The sequence below is a fragment of the Anser anser genome, assembly GCF_964211835.1.
Source record: "Anser anser genome assembly, chromosome: 6".
Lineage (NCBI taxonomy): Eukaryota > Metazoa > Chordata > Aves > Anseriformes > Anatidae > Anser > Anser anser.
The window spans coordinates 8,552,035-8,575,762 of NC_139726.1; the positions used below are offsets into that span (position 1 = coordinate 8,552,035).

General features: G+C 37.0%; 1 protein-coding gene across 5 annotated transcripts in view; it reads left to right on the forward strand.

The window, feature by feature from the left end:
- DPP10 (dipeptidyl peptidase like 10) overlaps window positions 1–23,728 on the forward strand; it is a 486,012-nt gene that overhangs the window by 188,295 nt on the left and 273,989 nt on the right. The window contains exon 2 of one of the 5 annotated variants that reach the window (XM_083841935.1): window positions 14,880–14,957. The exons of the other annotated variants lie outside the window; for them this stretch is intronic. The gene's annotated coding sequence lies outside the window, so the exon portion shown is untranslated. The remainder of the gene's footprint in view (window positions 1–14,879; window positions 14,958–23,728) is intronic. 5 annotated transcript variants of the gene reach the window in all.

The window sequence follows — 23,728 nt, forward strand, 5'->3', positions numbered from 1 at the left end:
AAAGTGGTGGTCCAAGTTTTTCTTCTGTCTTCTAAACTTGAGTATTGCTAGAACTCGTTGTTGTTATCACAGTATTTCTAATCCACAGATATCAGATAAAGAAATCTTAGACTGGCTACTTCATTACAATAATAAAATGACAGTGTAGATTACTGTCAGAAGCTGGATTAAAGGATACCGAAGTATTGCAAAAAGATTACCTTCCTTTTATTTATCTTTTATTTTACTTGATTTTATTTTCTTTAGAGATAGTAGTGATCACAGAGGAAGCAAACAAGGAAGCCTGCAAAAGAATATTGAGAAAATGCCACCACTTTATTGGTCGGAAGGAAATGAGTATGGATGTAATGCAGAACTTTCTGAAATCAATGGAAGATGCTCGTTGGTTTCAGTGGTATCTGGACAAGGTTGAATGTGAGTGTGATTATTACATAATTAGGCTTCTGACTGCTATTTAACCCAACAAATTGTGCTTATACTTAACTCCTTTGAAAAATGGGTTATGTCTTTGCAATAGACATAATCTATAATTCAAACCACAAGTTTGTAGCTTTAGTATCAAAATCTCTTCTATTTCTGGATGACAGTGTAGTAGCTAGTGTTTAGTTTTTGTTTGTGTGGCTTTTTGTGTATTTCTTGTGCAAATGCCTATGTAAGTTTGATAGTAAAACCTTATATAGAATTGTCATTGAAATGTATGAAAACATGGGTTGAAAAACTTAATTTCATAACAAAAATCTAAATGATTTGTACAAGTGAGTAGTAATGAAAAAACGTATAACAGTTTTGAAGTTGCATTCTAGTCAGGAGTTGGTAAATCCCTGGAGGCTTGAGCTTCATTGCAACATTACAACTGACTCAGTTTGGCCTGGAAAGCATGAGTTTGGGGGTGGGTGGTGTTTTTTTCTATTTGTTTTTTGTTGTTGTCAATGCATTCAGTTACAGTTTGGGAAAAGTCAAAGGTGACATCAGCTCATGTTCCACTTAGTCTGTGGTCAAATGAATCCTTTTCTCTTAATCTAACTCTGTAGTGGATTTGTCCTAAAAGAGGACCTATTACTAAAACAAATATCAGGTAAGAATGTGTAAGGACTGCTCTCCTGATGACATTTCTATTCGAGGTAATAGAAAACAGACCAGAATGTCTCAACTTGACATTTATACCATTACATGCAGAAATGTTTTCAGAACTGTTAATGATATTTTGATACTCTTGAAGCTAATCCTTAGCTTTATTTTGTTTGTAGTGATACTGCTTTTATTGATGATTGAAAGAATATGCAACTTTATTTTCTTACAGTAAAATTAAGCACTTTATTTTTTTCCCATTTGTATTCTGTAGCAATGCAAGTGGGAATACAATATATGGCTTACAATGACAAAAAAAAAAGCTTTCAATTTAATAAGTCATTTTCAATTGAAAATATAATATTTCCTGTGTAAGACATATTGCAATGTGGCAGACTGTAAATATTAGGGAAGACCTACTATAAATGAAACAACATAATTAACACTCTTTGTTCATGATAGGCAAATAAACAACCAAGGCAGGTCTTTTTCAGTGATGGATAACATCTTTATTAAAGAACTAATCTAGATCTCAAACCAGGATCTATGTAGTACATAAATCAGGGTCTTGTGGTTCTATTTACAATTCCTTTTACAACCTAAGTGCTGTTTATTGCCATATAGCCCAATAACTCATTGCTGAGGGATGCCAAGACCCTTTCTCCTTTTCTTCTATTCTCACTGAGAATGGAGATGCATTTAGTACCAATAACATCACTGACTTGTACTATTCTTAGCTAGTAGCTTAAATTCTGACTGTCTAATGATAACGATATAGCTTTATTAAGAATTTTGAAGTTCTGCTGATAAAATGTATTTACATATGCTGAGTATTTGGTTTCCTCAACGGGTTTGTGAAGTCAAGGTTGCCCTGCCTGAGAGCTCCTGTGCCAGGGACCTCAGAACTTGTTCTCCTGAAACATTGAAGGTTGCAATTATAAAGAGACTGCACAAAACCTGCGAAGTTATTAGCTCATGTTTGGATCTGATGGGCCAAAATTTGTTCTAGCTATTTGGTAGGTGATGTGGTCTGTGATTATTTGAGCACCTGTGGCCCCCAGTAGTTCTCTGTGCTTATACAGGTGCTTGGGAGCCCCAAAGGTTTTTTCCTTATCTGACTCGATTACAAGATGAGATCACCATTTAGAACACCAGGGATGTATATTCAAAGCTGTACTTCACCTCTCATTGATTAATACCAGATTAAACTAAGAGACTGCGTCGTATCATTGCATGCATGTATGGTGATGTAAAATGAGTCTTGCAAAATTCTTTGGGACACTTGTGAGAGCTCTTAGTCCCGCTTCTTTTTGGTTTAAAATACTGGTCGAGCTAAGGTTTTTAGTTTGTTTGGACCTAATGGATTTATTATACTTGGCTGTGAGCAGGCTTCTAGACTGATTACTTAAGAACTTTCTGAGATTTTTGTACTTTGATGTGCAATGGATTAGCTGATGATGTTGTTTAAAGAATTAACAGAGGTTTAGGAGGTCGCTACTACTGAATGGTCTCAGCAACTGTTGTTTCATGTTTCCAGTTAATGCAGGCAAATACATCTTCAGGGATTACACTCTTTAGACTGTAGAACTTCCAGGGCAAACATGGTAGGGTTTAAACTTAAATTTTTTATTAGTAGTGATATCTTAGTGAAAACTGAGTTTAGAAAGCATTTGAGAGGCTTGTTTACAAGATTCTCAGGCAGAAGCTTCGGCTCATTAGGGAATGCCAATATAGAAATTCTGTATCGTATTGGTCTATAAAGATTGCAGATATATCAAGGAGAAGGAGATGGATTAACATTAACAGCAGTGGAAAACCTGCAGTCTCCATCATCTATTCAAAATTCATACCATCTTCCGCTGTTTGTTCAGTTTGGGATCTTGAAAGAAGGAAAGCCTAAAAAGATAAAATAATTTTTAAGGACTTTTTTTATATAGGATTTTGGGAAGGAAGTGAGCTAGTGAATAGTGTAACTAATCTGGCAGTTGTGAAGTAAATTGTAAAATAAGGTGTTTTTCAGCAGAGATAAGGAGGAAATAAGAACTTGATTTTATGTAGCCAAGCTGTTACTTTTTAAGAATATGGACATAAGATACTGCTGACATTATTAATTTGACAAGGCTCATGCTTCTCAAAAATAATTTTAAAAATTATTTTTATATCTCAATATCGAGGAAAATGAGGCCTAGATTTCTATAGGTACACTAATGACTGCAAGCTAACGCTGAATATACCTGCTAAGACACATCACCACATTTTCTAACCCACAAAGTTCATCATCTGAAAGAAAAAATAAAATCTTTCGAATGTCACTGATGATAAGAAAGTAACAATTCACTGACAAAGCTATGGAGTTGCCTCCGTGAGCAGGTTCCTGATGGTGATTAGATTTGGAAAAAGTCTCAGAAAAAAACAACTCATGCTTTAGGTTTAGCTTCTCTTGAATTTCTATTTTTATTTTTGTTACATTGCTAGTTAAATGTCTTCTGTTTCAAGTGCCTTACCTGAATACTGTCAGCAGCAGAACCATACCTTTAGTGAGTATTTGTATGGTAACAGCTCTGCTTCTGGGTGATAAACAATCTCAGTATATTAAAATATAGCTAAATATGAAAAATAAAGAACCTCCTGTTCTTGGAGAACTTTGGAATTTTAACAAAAGAATGTATGGTACAAATGTGATATGCCATAAAACCTTACTGTATTGAAACTAGAGAGCACCAAAGTTGTAATAAGATTACCCACATGGGTATTTGTAAAAAGTTCAATAGCGTGTTTCCCTGCCTAGCTGAGAAAAATAAATCTCTTGTTTCAGAGCTCCTTGCTTACATTAGTTGGTTTAAGGTACGTCATAGCTCAGGCACGTTATCTTCAATCAAGAAAGCAATAACCTTTATATTTTAAATTTAAAAAAAAAGTGCAAAATCATTCCTGATGAAAACTGTTTCTGCTGAACTGAAATCAGCAAATTACAGCTGTCTAAACTGGTGTTTAAGGTGTTATATGCCCAAATTATGATTCACCCAGGTTTGTAATCAAAGTTCATCATGATTTTAGTGCAAAGTGTAAATAATATATTATTATGCAACATAACTGGCATTAACAGGAGAAACCAGGTGGTGTAAGTCCAGTGGAAGGAGAAAACTTGAGTAATGGTGAAGGCTAGGAAATAAGTTTCTTCCAGATTAGCAGTTAAAAAAAAAAAAAAAAACTTTGGATTAAATAAATGGACTACAGTTCTTTTGTAGGAAGCTGCTTTAATTGATATTTTGCTTCCATAAGTCACTGCATAAATTATATCTTCTCTATAAATTCTTTGTTTTTGGCTTTGCCTCCTGGGGTTTTAATTTATGAGAGTTGTCATCTCTTGAATATTATCACAGATTGAAATGTACAGTAGACACCTGGAGGCTTTTACATTTTTCCATCCTTGGGCTTTGTAGAAATAGGACCATCTGGCCAGCAGGTCTGGAAGCATCAACATTCACTCATTAAATGTGTCTGAAGCCCTCACTTTCAATCTGCCCGTTTAGCTACCTTAGGACTGTAGTTGGGTGGTCTGCTGTTTTCACCTGTTTACAAGTAATTTAAACATGTGCTCCAACCTGATGCTAACATCTGAAACATCCATCTTCAGGCTTTGTTAGAGCTTGGCTTGGTTACTCCTGGAATAAGAACCTGAGGGTTACGAATGGTCATTTTCCCCACATTCTTGTTACTGCTTCAGAAATGGTTATATAGCACAGAGCCTAAAGGGGACCCCGTTGGGTAATCTGGTGGGTGTTTCTTGTAACACAAACAGCAGAGAATTGCCTGCTTCCAGTAACAGCTGCTGCTCAAAATCCCTGAGGGGTGAGCGGTGCAAACCTTTCCCGTGTCAAACAGGGCTCGGGATCCCCTGTGTTACCTGTCAGCCTTGGAAAGAAGAGTTTGAAGGAGAGCTCAGCTCTCTGGTAGTCTCTGGGAAGGCGCTCAATTTTTACGCTGGGAGAAAAAACATCATCTAGTTGTGAACTAGCTGAAGACTGTCATCTTGTAGTGTATCCTAGGGAGAAATTAGAGCCCAGAAAGGAGTCTTGTTTTGATTATTACAAGTGCCTTACCTGCCTGTCAGGAGACAGTGACAGGCTGTAAAACCCACTTCTATTTTGTGTGCTCTGCAAGAGTTGACAGCAGCTTATTGTGAGCTCAGAAATGATGTTGTCGCACTGTCTTGCTAATCGAGCATATTTTTTCGTCTCTGTAGCTAATAAATACCTTTTAAAACTTTCAAATAAAAGTGGAGAGTCTACAACTCTAAACAGAATCCTATACCAATTAGCTCAGTCGTGTTCATGTGTCACCAGATGTGAATGGCTTTGCGTTCACTGAGACTGGTTACAGGAGCAATCATTACAGGTATTTGGCCCAACCTCGCTTCTATTGAAGACTGAAAAAAATCTCCTGTGTAAAAGAAAAACAGCCTGAAAGTGTGCTGCTGTGATATGAGCATGAATAAGGACTTACTCTGAGGACCATCAGGTTGAATGAGAAGTCTCAATGTGAGCTTTTCCATTGGCTTCTCTAGGACTTAGATTAGAGTGGATTTACTGATGTGAGGCTTTATTTTCAAGCCAGCCAGATTGCTGACGGTTGTACATTTTAGGTCCAGCCTGTATGCGAGATGCTGGGACCTGGGGAGTCTCACTGAACTGTATGCAGCTGCAGTTATGCACATGTATATGCCTATGAACGGCTGAGCTGATCATCTCTAATTAGCATTTGTGGACTGGCTTTCTTCCTTCACTTCTACTGCCTATGATTAAAAGTTGTGCCCACACTGCACAGATTGCTTTCCATGGTGACTCCAGCAGTTCACTGGCTCCTTTCTGTTTCGCTCCAAGTTTTAATTTATCATAGGGAAAGCAGATTTGTAAACTTGAATTTGCACAAATAAGATTTGAACCTGTGATTGACAGCCACAGCAGTAACTTTAATAACCAGGAATTCTTGGAGAAGCAAAATAAATATTGATGTTCTCTCCTTTTTTCTTGTTTTGCCTGAAATATATGCAGGTCTATCATTTACTCAGAATAAACGTACATCTGCAAAAGCTTTGGAAGATACAAACCATTCCTGTGTGTTTGCATACTTCAGGTTTGTTTTGATATAATTTCTCTTCTTGTTTATCTCATTTTCATTGTAGGGAGATAAACTCTCAAAATTAGCATTGCTTGGGAAGTTTTCAACAGAAGGTAAAATGTACCATGATTCAGTAGAATAAGTATTATGTTTAGTTTTAAGTTGCTGGCAAGTGTGGACCTGAATCATGCACTTGCCAGTCAGAGGAAGTCAGAGAAAGTTGGGGAGAAGGTAAAGCTGGAGACTTTTACCCCAATCTCCAGATACTGCTGCAGCAACAGCATGCAACACCTTATGGGGCAGCTCCGCAGGCTTTGCCCGGGCCTGTCCCATCGCCATCCTCAAGAACATACACAGCACCAGCTGTTCCTGATGTTGAATCTGGTGCTCATTCACCCCTTGTGAAACATCTCTACCCTCCCATGAGGGAATTACTGTGCCCTTGAACCTCGCACAATGTAACTGTTAGTGGTTCATGCTGATGTTGATGGTTCATCTCTGTCAGCAGAGAAGGTAGGAATGTGCAATGTGGTGACCTTATCCATTTGCCTAGAAATACTGTCTGAGCCTGAGACAACAGCCTCTTCCTGATGATTCTGCCTCTTGCAGCTGTGGTACACCTGCTTTTTTTCTCTGATCCAACCTGTTTCTGTTGCAAGGACGTTTATGCAAGTGCTGGGTGGAGGTTGTGAAAAGGCACCACTCCTCCTAGTGTGCTGGATGTCAGAAGCCTCTGTCCTTACTTCCAGCTTCAGTAAAGTCTTTCTTAAAGCTGCCTCCAACTCCAGCAGCCCTATCTGCACAAGAAATACCTGTGCTGACTGCTAAAATGCAAAAGTTTGGGGTCTGGCTTCCTTGACTACTGAACCAGACTGTAACTTGCTCTGGGAAGGGAAAAAATGTGCCCTTCTGCTGAGAAAGGGTTAGTTCTGGTGCATCAGCCACAGCTGCTCGCAAGACTTGGCTCTATCCTAACTCCCAAATTTGGGGTCAGAAATTAGAAAGGCTCAGCTGATAGGAATATGGAGTTATTTCTTCTCTTCTACCATTATTAGTATTTGGCTTTGTCTGTCCTCCTGAGTTAAATCTCATGGAGTAGGATGAGATAGATGTTGGTGCTTTCTGCCAGTCGGTAGGTGTGTCACGGCATGGGCCATGCATCGCTGCTGCCAGAGCCCACGGCAAGGTCCCCTCCAGATCAAAGCAACGAGCTGAACAAAAGTGCTCATTTAACCCCCTGTGCTATCCTTGAGGGCTTCCTGGCTTCATAAAATGCATTTTGGTCTCTGTTATGATGATTTGATACGTGAATGATTTACGCACCTCAGGCAACAACAGTGAAATAAAAAAACTGAGATAGAAACCAGGGGCAAAATACCTGCATCAGCCTGAAAGAGCAGTGCCATTGCCTCCTTTCCAGCTATTCAACTGGAGTTTGAAAATGAAGGGATAAAACTAATTTACTGCATTCCTCATAGTTATAAGAAATAACCTCTCACTGAAGTTAGGCATGAGTGGCTATTTATAGGGTTCAATCAAGAAGAAAGTTTTGTAGTCAGTTCAGAGAGAAAGTGTAAATAAAGCATTAGCCCTTATCTGTAAATGGGGGTCTGCACTAAGGGAATCTGCTTTATAAATGGCAAAATTGAGGCACAAATTGATGCACGTGCTTCTGTGCAAACTTCCACCAGCCATAACCACCATGCTGGAGGAGCACAGAGCTTGTTCTGCCTGCGCTGTGCAGCTGGGCTATGCGAGTGCTGTGCATCGGAAGTGTTCAGGGTGTGATAGACTGGGGGAAACTCTATGGAGTCAACTTGCACACGAGCAGTCACATTTTCAAATGAGCTGCAAGGCTGGGGATTCAGCTGGAAAGCATAAAAAAAATGAAAATATTAACCTTCTGATTTTTCTGCTTCAGATTTCTCATAGTTATTCAGGGAAAAATTGTTTGAAAATCATTTTAATCACATCAGTAACTTGTGCGAGAACAGAAGTGGGGCTCTTGTAAAGAAAGCATTGTTTCAGATTTGAATAAATTCAAAATTAACAGTAATACCTAGTTTCAGGAATACACAATCCATCTTTTATTGGAGCTTGTTACTGTAAATGTGCATGAGTTTAATGCATGATTTTAGCTGCTTAGATCATGATATATATACATACAGAGAAGGTTAAGTTAATAGAGATGTTATCTAAACTTCTATACGTATAGGAAATATCTGAAATACAGTGAACAACTGGGGTGAGCTCATTCAGTCTTCCAGGCAATAATGAGGGCTGACTGCTGAAGCTATTCATTATATTGCAAACTGTTTTGTGCATGCTCCATCCAGCTTCAGCTGAGAGAGACCCCAGAAGTTGGTATCCTACTTGCAGTACAAAAGGGTAAGTTAGAAGCCACTGTACTAGTGCCAAGTCATACCAGCCTGGACCTGGGGAGGGTGGGCAGAATAGAGCCCTCTCTGTTCACTCACTGTTTATGAATGTGAGCAAAGTATCTTGCTCTGTTTTCAAACAGAGGAAGAAAAATGGTCTGTTCACTGTTAATCTGCAAAACAGTATGAAGTGAAAGCTGCCAGTTCCTTTCATAAAACTGAATAAGATAAAGGTCCAATGAATGTAAGCCTGAGACTTCAAGTAATAGTGTGACTGCTCATTGCTATATAGAAAATTAATCCAGAGTATAAAGTTAATTAGCATTAATCACAGACAAATCATTGTCTGAAACAAACGTATTCTTTGTGGATGAAGCAGACTTAGTAGCATCTACTCATCCTAATATCCACAATTTCAGATCAAACTTTTTCTTACTATGCAACGTTGATATCACGAATGCTTTAAAATGGGAGACATCTTATTGTAGTGTGCATAAATTCTGACAGCACTGATTTATATCAAATCCAATCTGAGCTGCGTACATGTGATTAACATTTTAAGCTAATATCCAAATCAGGTTGTTATTTTTATAACCTATCAAATGAAAATTATGAGACACTTACAAATGGAAAAAAAAAACCTCAACAGATTCATGAAGGGGATAATGAGGGAGACATTAGCTGTTTATAAAAGATAATATCTCATGCAAATTTGACATTACATGTCTTACTGAATGTTATTAGATGTTCATTGACTATGCAAATATTATTCGCTTTTTGTAAATGTTGTCTGCTCTTCAATCAGCATAAGGAAACATGAACTTCAGTGCTATGGCCTAGCATTTTTCAATGGAAATATAAAAGAGCTAAGCTACACACTTGTCTTTGATCAATGCTTAGAATAAAAACAAAATATTAATAGTGATTTCCAGTGTTCACTCGAAGGGGACAATCGGTTGTTTAATGCCTGTTTAACTACATAAAATACTTGAAATTATAATAAGAATAAATGAAATGTATTCATAAATTCTAAAATTGTTGTCTATTCACATTTATCATGTAGCACAAATATTTCTGAGACTTGAGATATCTGTAGATTGACAGGCATGTGGAAGACCTGACATTGACACCTTTCATTTGTTGGGTTTCAACAAGATGACGATTTTAAGGGTAGCTTGCAATAATATTTTTCAGCTGAGGAAAATGTAAAGTGTTCCCTTCTTTCTTCATAAAAATTGACATGGCTACATAATGTGGGCTGGAAAAGAATTGGACATGAATTTTCTTATGATTGAGCAGACCTTTTTTAATTTTTCTAATTTAAAGATGAAATATAAGTCATGATTTAAAATACAGCTGCCAGTGAACAGTGGAGACAGGATTCCTGGAGCTTCTGGGTCATCAGAAGCAGTCCTCTGCTGTGACTTGTGAATATATCATATAATCCTTTTCATGAATTAGATAAATCCCATCTTCAAGCTGTTCTGTGTTTTTTTGCCCTAGGAGGCCATTCCAGGATCTCTCTCTTCTGATAGTTTGAAATTGTCCTCTAATGTCCTGCCTAAACGTATTCAAGGCGACTTATACCCATTTGTTCCTATGCCAGTATTACTTTTTTTTTAAGCTAAAGTATATTTTCCCTTCCTGGTGTGTCCCTGAAGTGTTTTCCGAGAGCAATCATTAGCCTAAACAAGCTAGGCTTTTAGCCTTTTCTCCTAAGATTGAAGCCTTTTCCTTAATTACAATGCCTCTCTGCTTCTCCTCAGGTTTTAATTCTGTATATTTTAACCCAGGTGAACGTGAATGTTCAGAGCCTTCAAAACAAAACCGGTGCCTTGTACACTGCTGATTAGTACTTACCGCCTCTTCTTGGCAATATCTCTTCCCACACAGGAACTTACTTTTTTCCTTTTCCCTACTTCCTCCACAGAAGACAAGTGCATTTTGATCCCTTACATCCTAGGCAATTTCTAATTTCAGGATGCTCAGTTTATAACCATAATTCTTGCTCATCATTATATGCGTGACCTTGTACCTAGAAGCATTAAATTACATCAATTGTCTATTTCCCCTGTTTTCAGTCATGCGATTCCTCTTGTTTGATATCCCAGCTGACTTTTATATCAATGTTACTGCAAAATTTGTGTCACCAGCAGACTCCACTAGGGCTCCTCTTTCTGTGCCAATCACTAATGAACAAAAAAGCTGTCCTCTGGTTCTCCAAGTGATCTCCCTCCAGTCAATCCCCATCTGTTTTAGAGGTCTCTCCTTTAGATGGTTCCTTACCCATCCATAGTCCTTCTGCAAATCTCTTGCACCTTCAGTTTAATTAACATATGACATGCAAGTGAATTACTGGAGGTCTGAAAAGTGAGATCAAATCTGTCTGTCTTGTTAAGAAAATCTACCAGGGACTAGTAGGAATTTTTGTATCTAGCTGCTCCTGAAGACACCTGTTGGTGGATTGTCTTGGATTTGCAATTTTTTTCTGTTAACATCTTCTGTAAATAACTTCGTAATAACTTTTTTTCCATGAAACCTTGTTTTTCACCGATCCTAAACTGACATGTCTGAAGTTGTCTATATTACCGTACTTCAGTAAAATTTTTGTGATGCCTTAATTAGTAAGGAACTGAAACTGCTAAAACAAAGTCGTGCAAGAGTTTTGCAGTGCCACTTGTGGAAACTGATGTTATACGGATGGCATGTCCACACCAGAAGGCAAAGCTGTCATTTTTGCATGTGTTAACTTCCCCGCGCTTCTTTAACTTAACAGCTGTAAAAGTCCCGTGCAGTGTGTAGGGCATAAGTGCTCCCTGTGGGCATATTCTGGGTGGTAGCAAGCATCCTGGCACTGCGTTCCTACCTGTGCTAACTATGGACCTGCCTGTGCCTCTGCTGCCTTTGCTGTATGGACACCCAAAGGGCCGTGCCAAACTCAGCTGCCCTTCAGCATCTCCACTGCACCTTGGTAGCCAGTTTTAACTTGTGTGCTGCTGCTGCCTGGGACAGGGTTTTGTAAATCCAGTGATCCCGCAGCTCCAGCTATGCTTCACCCAGGCAGTGCGCTTTAGACATCCCTAATATGCGTAGTAGATGTACTGAGCAAGAGCCAGGTAACTTAAAGAAAAGCAAATGTGTTAGCTAGCACAGAACACAGGCTGGAGCCAATCACCAGTTTTTCGGACTCTAGCGCAGACAGATCCCTTTATTTTAGAAACAACCTTGGGTTATATTTTATTCATAGAGATATTCCCTACATCATTGCCTTGCATGATTCCTGCTGCGTACAGATGCGAATATAGCGGCTTTAAATCTACCTGACTGCTGCATATGTCCTTGAATCAGCAGTCTGCAGCGCACTTAGCAGCGTTATGATAGCTATTATTTTCCTGCTTCCCAGTGGGCTACCATTCGTTCCAATCCTGACAAAGCCTCCAAGTGCCAAATCCAGAATTTTAACATTCAATTAACACTCTGTTTTGTTCAGGGGGCGTTTTACAATGGCAATATGCTGCTTGTGTGTCATTATAAGAGTAGTCTTTGCAAATGCCTTGCTAGAATCTGTGTCACAAAGGACAACAAAAATGGAGCTGTAATTACATATCTTGATAAAGCACAACCATGTTGGTAGTTTACCCTAAATTTCAGCAATTCATGATTAAAAACAGTCTCTCTTTTCAATCATATTTTTCTTATATACTACTTATCCATGACAGGATTTTCTTTGCCTGCTTTTTTTTCTTTGTGAGAGTTGCTGTGATGATCTGTTAGAGAGGTTGTATGACTTGGCCTTTGCACCAACCATTATTTTCTTTGGCAGACTCCCTCTTCCTTTGGGAAGATTTAGGGTACCAAATATATGTGTCTAAAATATAAAGAACGTTGGTGTCTTTGGGTTAAATAGAGCTTCAGAAAGTATCGGAGAAAAACTTCAGCAGGTGTCCAAAGTTGAATTACAGTCTATATTTGGTTCATCTATATTAGTAGCAAGCATAAGGAGTTCCAAGGTGGAGGATGAATGTGGGCTTACTTGGGCTGCGAGTGCTTTCGGCAGACCAAGATAAAATAGAATTTCATTTGGCCACTTTGCTTTGTTTATTTTCCAATATCAAATTTGTGTTTCCTGAACCTGGTTTGGTCAGTTAAATGCTTAATAAATACTAGCTCTACGTTATTCGAGGAAGATGCAGTTCCCAGCTGGAGTGAGCAAACCAGGAGAGAAAACAGGTAATTAACAGGCCTAGGAAAGTGTGGACAACCAAATTATTTTCCTGTCTTGTCTTGTATGAGAGTTATACGTGGATATGCAAAACTGCTGCAGTGCTACAGGGACTGGTGCAGACTGAGAGGGGATTTGTGATCTGCTCAGCACTGCCAATAGGGCTGCTGCTGTAGGACAGAAAGGACTTCAGGAAGCGATCCCGACATTTCACCTGAGGTTTCAGATTTGCTCGAAGCTTAAATTCAACTTTTAGAAACATCACCATTTTTCTACCTATTCAGCTTGAATCTGTCAGCGCCAGCGTAGGCTTTTACCATTCTCTGTCTTGCTAGATAGTCAGTTAAGAAGATGACTGAGGTTTATTAGCTGGTACTGGCAAAATAAATAAGAAGAGCATGTAGTAAAGAATGTTTTAAGTATTGTGAGCTGTACAAGAGTGGGTGGTATGAAATACCCTGAAAGTCCATCAATATTTTTTCCCCACTGTTTCTCATCTGTTCTTGGTTCGTACAAGCAGGTAAATGGAACCAAAATGCCCAAATGCTTTTCTCATCTCTGAAAAGAAATCAGATTTGCTGTATCTCTTACGATAGCAGTGACTCACTTAAATTATTCTCATTTAAGAGGTCTCTTTCCTTCATTTACTCCTACGCTTTTTCTAATACTTGAAGAGGGGAAATATATATTCCTTCCCCATTGAAACCTTCCCCATTGAAATAAAGCAGCTCAAATGGCATATTTGTATGAAGATGTTCTGCTTGGAATTCTTTTGACTCAATTTTTCAAATGCTCACTCCTAATTTTGTCCAAAATTGAGAAACTGAGCATTTTTATCTAATGTTCTTTATATAGGATAATGGAAACTATCTGTTTGGCTTACTCAAAATGCAAACTGTATTGAAGGAAGGAATCATAAATCATTTTTCTGTCATTTTTGATACATTTGTGTGCAAATGTTAGAACTTGGGAAGCTGAGAGATACATATGCTTCCTAGCAGGTAAGGGGAGATAGGGAAATTGGCATCAAGGAGACTTCAGTAAGGGAGAGAAGCAGGAACAGTCACACTGATTATAAATTACAAAGGCGGCTTCCCCTCCCTTCAGTGTCTTATGTTTTTGCTGATTTTCTCTCACTTCCACTGAGTTTCCTTTAGTGGGTAAAAAATACATATGTATTCAAAACTTTAAAGGATTGTAAAAAATCTTCCTAATTCTGAATGCTGTAGACCAAGTAGGGAAGCACTGTATCTGAATTATTTGTTAAGGCTAGATGGAGAGTTCCATCTCTGTATGGAACTCTGATGGATCCATGAGATCCATCTTTATCTTTGTTTAACAGCAACAAAAACAAAAAAGAAAATCTACTTCTCTCTGCACTATCCCAGAATATTGTGGAACTTCTGTGGGTGCCCAGAAAAGGGTTATTTTACAAAACTTATGCATCTTGTATGGATTTTCCAAATGTATGTTAGTATAATTTAACATGGCTGGCAAACATTACACTAAACAAAAGCTGTGTGTATAATGGAGCTGAGAAAAATACATTATAATGGAGATCTTGAACAATGAAATAATGAAAAATGAAGTATAGATTTTTTTTAGCTTTAATTCTAATAACAGGCCTTATAGTAATTTTCAGTTGTTGTCTATTAGTAAGTAGAACAAAGCAAGTAATTCTTGAATATATAACTCCAATCATTTCATGGAAATATAACTTCAATATTTAATTGAACTGACTCATGCCTAACTATTCGAGTGAATTAAAAAATAATGTTTTTGATCAAGACTGAATTTATTCAAAATTAATATTTCTTTATTCTTTGTCTTCCTGAGGGAAAACCAAGTACTCTCAACTTATAGCTATTTTTAGCAGTTATCAGAAATATATTGTTATATATGTATATATTTATTTAGCTCTTACATGCTAAAGTTATAGAATTGTAACATTGGACCAATAACCTAGAAACTATACTAGAAGGAAAAAAAAGAGAGAAAAATTTCTAGTTCAATGAACAGAAACTTCAAGCTATTTTCATGAGAAACAATCATAATTTCTAATGCGTGGTTATACCTATTTTTCAATTGAGAATGAAGGACAGAAAGCCCAGGGGAGGTGGAGAAGAAAATCTTGGAGATGGACCATACTGGAAAAAGGAACGAAAATGGTAAATGGTTCTTACGGACTCTAAATTATTCTTATCCAGTGAGGTTAAACACAGAATCACGATCAGACTGTATTTGCAAATATAGGATTCATGCTTTGAAACAACATCAAGATTGCTCAGCATCATCTCATCTCTTTAAACTATTACCTCTGTGAGTCAAGGCTGAACAAGGCCATCGGAAAGAAGCCAACTCTTATTATTCTCCCCTTAATATCTCATTAGGAGAGGAGGAGGAATCAAGGGCATAAGGATTACTTCAGTATTTCTCTTTACTTTCCTAAGGCAGAGAGCACAAGGTATTGAACGCAATATTTTCAAGTGCCTAATGTGTCTTGTTAAAACTCAAAGACAAAGAAGGATGGTTTTCAACAGCCAAATTATTAGGTACATTGGGTATAGGATATGTTCCCAAGTCAGAGCAAAAATATCTTCTAAAGATTCAAAATCACTGTAAATATTGCAGTGTGAGAAAGATTGGGAACCTTTGAGATTACAATTCACAGAATCCATGCTTCTTGCTGGGATGAGTCTGGTTTTTATTTTCTTTATTTTTTTTATTTTTTTGAGGACAAATAAACAGATGCGCCATTAACCTCTTCCTTTTACCAGCAATTTATTCTTCCCAAGTGGTGAAAGAGAATTGTACCCAGAGGAACAAGATTCAACGTTTTCTCCACACCCTTCATCATTTATATACTAGAATGGATTAAATGTTAATCTCTTAATAATCCTTAATGAAGCAAGAAAGATCTTCAGAAATTAGCATGGTTTAATTGTCAGATGCCACCTCCAAGGAAATACTATTTGTTAGTCAGGGCAGGTCCTAGTCATTGCTGGTTTTGAAAATCAACTGTTTATTTCTCCAGGACAAAACTCTGCTGCAACAGCTGGAATCTATATGGTTTAATGCCTGCTGATAAATGATACATGTGGTGTAAGGTTGTGTATCAGAGACAGGTAAATCAGCAATTTGGAAGCTGTTGATAGCTATTTTCCCCATCTGAAAAATGGGTCAAGGCAAAAAACAACATGTAGGATTAATAAAAATAGTGAAATTGGAGTATAGGAGGAGGATTGAGTGCAAAAATTACAGCCTCCCTTTTGGGGATTCCTCTGGTGTGTGGTCTAAGTGAACAAAAAAAGGGTAGCGATAAGGTTTGACTCAAGAGTGATACAGTCTTCAAATGCAACAGGGATTTAGCAACAAAAACCATCAGTGAACTATTTACTGTTTCTGTTAAAATGCACTAAACTTGAGAATGAGCTCTGAAGTCACTAAAAAAAAAATCTGGAAATAGCAAACTTGCTGAAATATGTGGAATTGCCTAAAACCTTTTTGCTTAAGTAATTTAAAAATTCTTAGAGTTAATCCTAGCAGAAAAAAAAACAACTTATAATGGAGATGTCCATGGTCTCCTTCATTTTCCTTATCAATCATGGAGCCTTTTGCACAGAGAATAAGGAGTAATAAATCTGTCAGAGAAGTAATCTTGAAGGAACACACCCAAAAGAGTCTGTTATGTTTATCATGTTTTTATCTAACCCTGAGCAAATTTTTAAGTTTTTATCTAAAGAAACTGTCTGTTTTCAGACTAATTCATGTCAAATGTGAAGTGTTAGCTGTATGTTTGCCTGAATTAGAGAAGCTGTTTTTTTCGAATACGTTTTGGTAAAGAGGGGTAAAATGTTTTTGTGTCTATAAATGAAGAGGAATTGGGGTCCCCTGGAGTTGGCTGTGCAACCTCACCATTAAAAAACAAATGAACAACAACAGCAACAGAATAACTTAATTGCCAGAGGATTATTTAGTGTAGGATGTTTTTATTACTCCAAAGTCTCTCTGCTATCTTCTCAGCCAAACTGTAGTAGGAATACTGAAAATATTGCTAGAATTTCTTAGGAATAAGAATAATAAAAAATCTCCAAAGTATAAACATAAATACGTCTGTCTTTAAATAATGCAATATCCATCTTTAAATATTGTGTCACTTTATGCCACTTGAATAGGCATGTGAAAACAAAGCAAGGTCAACCTAATACTCTGTATCAGCCAGTATTTGCTGAAATGTAATACATTACTTCCCTAGTGATGCATAATGCAAATAGTTAAGTCTCTAACCCGACCCCTTCTGTGATGAGAAGAGGAGGCTGAGGAGAGACCTCACTGGTCTCTATAGCTACCTGAAAGGAGGTTTCAGCGAGAAGGGTGCTTGTCTTTCTCAGGTGACTTGATGAGAGGAAATGGCCTCATATTGCACTGGGGAGGTTTAGATTGGGCATTAGGAAGAACTTCTTCATGGGGAGGTTGGTTAAGTATTGGAACTGGCTGCTTAGAGAAGCGGTGAAGTCCCTATCCCTGGAGGTATTTAAGAGACACATAGATGTGGCACTAAGGGATATGGTTTACTGATGGCCCTTGATGATCTGAAGGTCTTTTCCAACCGTGATAATTTTATGATCCTCTAACTGGAGGTTTCAGAGACTAAAAAGCAGGGGGATGTGTACACCTGGCTGTCTGTTATCTCTGTCTCTAAAAATATCATAGGCAACTTGGTCTCCCTCTTCTCTGTCCCCGTCAACCTAAACACCGTTCTTCTGAATTTTTCATATACAGCTAGGTTTAAAAGACAAAATGGTCTCTGTCATAAATAGGTTTTGCTAATTATCTTTTTAAAAAGAAAATAATTAGTCATGTGGCTTCTAATATTTTTGTATCTGTCGTTATTTCTATGCCTGCCTAAAATTCCTAGATAAACCATACTAGTAGAAAAAAAAAAAAGAAAAAATCCAGTACTGGCAGTAAAGTAAAAAAAATAATCAAGCAGCAAATAAGACTTTTCAGATATATGTAATTTGAATAGAGGTAAGGAAAGCAAAGAATATGAAGCAGGGAAGTTTCTTATAAATAATGCTTATAAACAGGAGGAAAAAAAAAAAGGAAGGTCCATGGTAAATATTATTTATTAATTTTTTTTGCCTGTTCCTCATGACTTGAACAAAAACCTGTTTGTTATCTCAGAAATATTCCCACACTGCAGTTTAAAAAATCCATTGCAGAATGAGTTATATATTCATAAACAGAGAGTTCATGAGCTTGTTCTGCCACTCACTCAGACCTGTCAGTTTTCCACCTTTCAAAGACCTAATAACGTCAGGATCATTTTTCTTCAGTTGCAGTGTGTCTGTGGAAGAACAGCAAATATAATTTAAGCCAGAAGAGAAGTGTGCTTATTTCAGTGTAGATGTCAAACGCCAATGTTGTGCTGTTGCGTAATGCACCGTATCAATCCCTATGTAAACCAGAAGTGAAAAGGAACAATTGCCTTGCAGATCCTGAGGGATGGGAAATGCTTTACATGAGGTGCTCTTGACTCCAAACCCTTGCATATTTAGATGTTTGTTTTGAACTCCTTATTACTTGTTTTCTGTAGTGGACAAAGAAAACAAGATCTTCTCTCATCTCACTAACAAGTTCAGGGGCTCCCCTAAATTAAAATGTAGCGTCTTGGAAAGTTTCTCGAGTGTTTAATGCAGTATTGCACAACATCAGTCATTGGGATCACTGTATCGTGATCTGTCAGTGCACAGAAGGTTCCCTTGTGGAACAGGATGCCATTGCTCTATGGGTTATAGTGAGCAAATTTTCTGTCCCAGGACTGTACAATCTGAAGTGTTAGACACAAAACCATGTCTTGGTCGGCATGGCTGGTGTTGAGAGATTCTAGGCATGATGTTTTTTATATCTATATATATAAAGAAGGGGCATGAGGTGCACTTTGAAAAATATGGGGCCTCATTTTTGTAGTTGATACTTAAATCTTCATGTCTTATTAAATGTATAAATAATAAATCTTGAAGTGTTTCTATGAAATTCAAAATTTCTGCTGCAAAGTTGACTTTTTCATTCTCATATCATATGGTAGATAAATAGAATTTTATCCTGATTGAGCTGTAGGTTTCTCTTAAAAAGCTCATCAATACATGGGCACTATATGTGCACTAAAATAAAATTTATTGGGCAATGAGCTCTGTTTCAAACTTAAATGAGAAAATTAAGATTTAAAGTTATCTCTATCTGCAGATGTAATTAATGATCAAAGATGCAATTAAACATTAAAGGAGTTTTAAACTTTGTTGAAGAGTTTCCTTAATGAGTTTCTAATAATAATAGATAATAAATAACTTCAAAAAGTAGTTTAAATAAGCTGCTGATTTTGGCAAATATAATGCTTTAACACATTTTATTTTAAATCAGAGAACAAAATGTATATACTAATGGAAGGTGTCCAAAACTGATCCAAGGCATATTTTCAATATCTGTTAACAATTGCTAAGATGCTAGAACTGGAAATACATAAGTGATATTGGTATGAATACCAACACTTTCGCAATGTAATTGGCATAGTAAATTAAACCCTATTTTGTTGCTGGGGGATATTCCTATGACAAACTGCTCAATAAAAGGGTATGTGAACTCAGTAAGTAGACAAAGCATTTAGAAGACGGTGAAGTAGAAGCTGCTTTTTTTTTTTGAAATTGGGATGATCGGTTGAACTGTTTCCAAATTACAATTTTTAATCAAAGAACGAAGTTTTGCCAAAAACGAATCATTCAGATGAAAGTATATCCGTTTCTATAACAATCCTGCTGGAAAATGTAAAGAAATAGTTTCAAATTTAACAGTTTATTTCAGATAAGTATAAAAAAAAAAATGCTAAAGACAAATTTTTTTTTAATTGTAGTTTTTGTTCCTTCTGTTTGGGTCCTTATGTTTACAGAATCTGCTTGTATTTCTTATTTTTAAATGTCATGATAAGATTACATTTTGAAGTTCTTTTGAATAATTTTTAGTGATAGAACTCTGTCACTCAATTTAGTTCCTTTTCTCATTTGTCTAACAAAAATTAGCAGGGATTAGCATGTTTCTGGGAAGAATGCATGGGTTAATTTAAATCTTTCTTTTTAAAAAAGGACAGTAAATATTACGTAAATATTGGATATAAATATCATGGCAAGATTATACAGGATGTGTAGATATGATGGTGAGCTTTACACACATCTCCTTTATCTCATCTTATGCTATCGCTTAAAATGTTGGATCTGAATTCCTGTGTTATGGTAGGTGTTAAAACTTTGGTTTTGAAAACCAAAGAAAAGAGTGTTAGCTTGAGGGCTTGTGTTTTATTGTATGAGAAAGGCAAAAAGAAGAGAACTGGGAAAAAAAAAAAAACAATACCACGTGCAAACAAGGATTTGGTTTCTAATGCATATTTGCATGGTTTCGGGGATGTGACGTTTGCTTTGATGCCACAAATAGTTTTGAAAAACCATTTTTCACTAGTTTAAATTTGGAGCTAGAAGTTTCACCCTCAGTGAGTGTGGCACAGTGAGCGTTGCTCTAACCGTTTTCCTTGAAAAGTAAAATTTGTGAGATGTTCATTTTTATTGTGCCACTTTGGTTGAACCATCCTGCGCTGAATTGAGGAATCTTAATCAGCTCATTGAAATGATTATGTTTGAAAATAGAATAAATATTTTATATTGTTAATGGCTGCTTGAAAATTACTGTAATAGAGTGGTTTAGGCTTCTTACTGGATCTTTGTTTTCACCATACAACATCAGAACTGTATCTGATGTTAATATAGTGTGAAAGTAGTTATATTTGTGGTGCTGTGTTCACGGGGATGCTCTGTTTAACCTTCTATTAAATGATGTCTGTCTTCTTTCTTTTAACATCAGGTTGATATAAATGGGTGTGATTTGTTTATGGCTTACCTAATCTGGAGATAAATACTAAACAATATTTAATGAAGCACAACTAAAAACATTACACACCCAATTAGCCATTTCCTGTAACTTTAATAAAAACATGTTAAATTATACTGAGGAAGAATTGCAGTGTGTTTATGACCAATTTATATGATGATGATTGGGGGAAAATTCCTGCTTTCCTTTTCTCTTGCGTAAATGGAGCCTACAAGCAGAGTAGTCAGTGTGATGAGTCTTGGAGGGGCTTACCCAGAGTAGAGGAGAAAGCAAAGGTCTGTGGAATTGCCATGTTGTGCTCAGGTACAAAAATGTACAGTGCTTAGCTCAGGCTCTTCCATTGTCTAAATTATTTGCAGATCTGCACTGTTTAATGTTTGGGCTTTTCCTTCTTGATATCGGCATTTTGGTATGATGAGCTGGGATTTCTTCCAAGGGGAACGAAGTTTGCTATCTGTGATCAGTCTTACTTACAAAAGTATCATTTCATTGAAAAGACGATATAGTACAGATGCTACAAATATTTTTTTGGCTGTATCTGAAGAACTGCTGTGTTTTGTGATTATTTTTCTCCCTTAGTCTAAAAAAAAAAAAAAGCCAAAATTATTCCTGATATCAGTAGTTCTATTAAAGGTGTCTTTTTTTTTAATGTATTGCTATAAAACCTTAGAATATCTGTTTGTTTAGCCATATGAAACAGTATTTTCCATCATAAAAGGAAAATCAACTTACACGTGTAAATTGTGGACATCATATATATATATAGCGTGATATGCTGTATCTTCAGGGCTTAGAGCAAGAAAACCAAATGGAACTTTTTATTTCTTCTCCCATGATTTGAGTACCCAGTAACTATTTAAAGAGTCATTATCTTTAAATGAAGAATTCTTCTGTTTTGGCCATAGACAAACTCTGGTAGTTCTTTTGGAGGGCAGAGGTAGCTTTAGGCTGATTTCCTGCAGTAGCTTCACTCATCCAGAAGTCCACTGTTGTCAGTATTTTGAAATGAAATAATGGCTCATCAGATGCATTGTTTTATCTCCAGTTCTAGCTTTCAATTTCTGTTTTCTATTTTTTCCCCTGGTCAATTGAAACTTGGCGTGAAAATGTAGAACTATTAACTATTTATTTATTTATTTGGAAGCAGAAAGGAAGGTTAAAAACCACACCATTTTGGGACATAATGCATAACACATCTATGTCCATAATGATGTCCACAGAGTGCTGTTGACATTAAATTTAAGGAAAAAAATATTGCACATCGTATATATCCCTAAGGGCATTTCTTCATGCAGTAATACTAGAAGCTTGCGGTTGTTTGTCAGGTTTATTTAAATGTTGTGGTACATAGTGTTCATTTCATCTTATTGTCAAATGAACTTTTGTTAATTTTTCTCTAGGAAGTTAGAATTGCTTTCAGATTAAGTATTTTAGTGCTGTCATTCTTTTTTAGGATTTAATGGTGTTTTAATGTCCTTTTTTATGAGTGACTCATATTGACTCATTGTTTCTACACAAGCTACCTCAGCAGATGCTTTGCAAATTTTCAGGGTCTCTACGTATTTATGCATTCAATCCGGTTGTACCCTGTCTTGGCAGGATCAATCCCTCTGCTATGATGATTTTGGGGACTTATTATATGGAATTATTGGTCAAGTTAGCTGGTAAAGACAAAAAAAAAAAAAGAGTGTGAACACTCAGAAAATGAGAAGTGTGCTAAGAAAAATAAAGCATGAGCAAGGGCAGGACAGGTTCTTATTTGCTCAGTATTTAGGGCTGAGAGCGATGGGTCATAATCACGTTGTGCTAACTCAACCATGCAATGAGGGAGCAACCAGATACTATACCACATGGCACAGATTTGAGCATGTAAGGACGCACACATGCTTTTTGGCAGTTCTGAGGAGCAGCTTCCCTTGTGCTTCAGTATCCTGTGTGCACGTGGCTGCTGTGCCAGATACCAGCGTCTGTCCTGGAGAAAAAGCACTGAGCTGCGTTGGCTGTCAGCACTGCGGTAGCTAACATGGCTGGGGAGCAGATGTTATAGGTGAGACCTGACATTTTTAAAATAGTTAAGCAGTCAAACACAGCAATGCCAGCTTACTCCAGCTCCCCCATTTTTATGAGGATAGCATGTCAGCGTGGAGGCTGCTCCTTGCAGCAACCACACCTATGCTGCAAAGCCCCAGGCTGAAGTCAGAGGTTAGTGGATTTCCAGAAGGCTCTTGAGCAAAGAAAAAATGTATAAAGGAAGTAAGGAAGTGTAAAAGATTGGGGGGTGTGTGTGTGGAGATGTGGACTGGATTATTAATGCAAGTGATAAAAAAGCATATTAACTGAATTAATTCAAAAATTGAAGTTACTGCAGTGTGTGTGTATATATATATATGTATGTACGAATATTAAAATCTTTCCTACTGGTATTAACAAGTACCATATCTTTCTTCAGTGGAGGGGTTTCTCTAATAACATGGCAAGTGTTGAAGTGTTGAACTGTTAGAGAGAACTTGCTCATATGTCTGACCTTCAGAACAGTGTCTGCATCTGCTGCTGGTTCGGGAACTCTTTCAGTTTTTGTTAAAGTCCAATTCAATTGTGTACTGTTTTGTGGAACATGGGTTGGTACACAGGAGTGAAGGCACATGTTACCTTGTTTTCTGATTTCTCTTTAGAAAATGTCTAACATCTGTAGCTATTAGCTGTTTAGATCGCTCAGTGTATATACACAAAATTGGTCTTTAATGACTCACCATTTTTTGTTTGTTTAAAGACTTGATTTTGATTTATTTATTTCTGTACACTTAGTTCCACCTGGTTTAAGGGATCAGTTCCTGGGCTATGACAGGTTCATTGCTATGACAAGATGTTACTAGTGTTCACTTTCAATTAATGGAAGGCTTTCTTTGTAGATAGTGGACATTATTTTAAATATTACAGTTGCAGCTTGGAATGGATTTTTCCTGTTAAACAATAAGTAGGGAAATCAAATTAGAATACTCCCAGG